Here is a 1675-nt window from a genome sequence, read left to right on the forward strand (position 1 = left end):
GGGCGGAAGTGCGTCGTGACCAGCCAGCGCCCAGGGCAGTGGCCGCTTAGGTGAGTGGCACCCTGCCCCCACCACGGTCGGGCTGGCCCCTGCTCAGGCTGTGGAGGGCTCTGGGGTGTCCTGCCTACCCCCAGGGAGGAGGGGTGCTTCTTGGGGTCGTCCTGCCATCAGGGGGTCTGCAGAAGCCAGCACCATCACCTCCATACTGGCAGATCCCCTCCCTGCCCACCTCACCCCTACATGCTCTGTTCATGGGGACCTATCGCTTTCCTGGCCTTTGTCCCAACACTGGACAAGCGAGGCCAGCTGACCCAGGGCATGCAGCATGGGGCTTTGCCACTGGGGCTCAGGTCTGCTCTTTCTCAGAGGCAGGGACAGTGGCCCTGAGGCCCCGAGGCCACAGAGCCGTCAGGAGGTCCCCCCCCACCCCCCAGCTCTGCCCTCCCCAGGGCTGCCGGGCTCTGTCCTGGCCAATCCACCTCGTCCTGCCAGCCGAGAGTCAGGCTCATGGCTGACTTGGATGCCTTGGGCTCGGGAGGACCTGGAAGGGCAGCAGTCCAGGTCCCCAGCTCCAGGTAGCACGCGGACAGACCCGCCCCTGAATTCCAGCGCCAGCCTCCCTGCCCTGCTCTGGGCCAGCAGCCAGAACTTGGGAGCTGGCCACACACCGGCGGCACTGGCTGCAGGGACGGACTGATGGCAGGGGGACTTGGAGCACCCCCAGGTCACTGGTCACCATGCCAAGGGGGCAGCAGTTTCTGTTCTGGTGGAGTCTCAGAGAACCCCAGTGCACAGGGGGAGGTGGGGTCACGCTGGTCCGACGAGCGAGCACCGGCCCTGGAGCGCCAGTGGCCTCGCCCCCCCACCTGGACCCAGAGGAGGACCTGCAACCCCAAGGCCCCCGAGGGCCGGGCCTCCTGTGTGCCAGCGTGTGCGCGTGTGCGCACACTGGCCAGGCCACTGAAACTACCATGGTGGCACAGACGTCCTGGACAGAAGGGACCTAGGTCACTGGCCATCTCCCCTGCCCATCCCCAAGGAACCTCCCTGGCCTCATGGGGTCCAGGCGTCGGGGCCCTGTTGGGGCGGTGGAGGCCCTCCACGTGGGGCCTTGCCGCCTCGCGCTGCCTCCTGCATGGGAAGTGGAGGCCCAGACCAGGCACGCAGCCCCTCACACTGGGAGCCCCTGGGATCGCAGCCCTCAGCCATCCCTGCCACCAGCGGCCTCCGGCCCTCCCGGCCCTGGGATCCGAGGGCCTCCTGCCCGCCAGGCCCTCCACCGGCCACCTCGCCTGTGACTCCCCCCTCAATAGGGCCTCTTAGAGCAGCGGTGACCCCATCAGGGCCAGTAAGAAGGTTCTGGACACCCAGTCCTCCACCACAGGCCTGAGGCCGCCCACAGCAGGGACCCCTGATATCTGAGGGAAAAGGGGGACCCCAGAAGGCACTACCTGGGAATAAGAAGGGCGCATCCTGGGGCCCCCCTCTCCCAAGGATTGACTGGCCCTCGCATCCTTTGTCCCGGCCCACCCCGTGGCCGGTAACATTGATCCTTGCTCACCCCAAAGCCTGTGGGCCCCGCTGGGCAAGGCGCCCCCTCCTCCTGCTCCCACCACAGCCGCCCCCCGCTGGGCTGAGCCAAGGGGCTGTGCTCCTCTGGCCGGCGAGCGAACGG

This window comes from Pteropus vampyrus, unplaced genomic scaffold (genome assembly GCF_000151845.1).
Source record: "Pteropus vampyrus isolate Shadow unplaced genomic scaffold, Pvam_2.0 Scaffold227, whole genome shotgun sequence".
Lineage (NCBI taxonomy): Eukaryota > Metazoa > Chordata > Mammalia > Chiroptera > Pteropodidae > Pteropus > Pteropus vampyrus.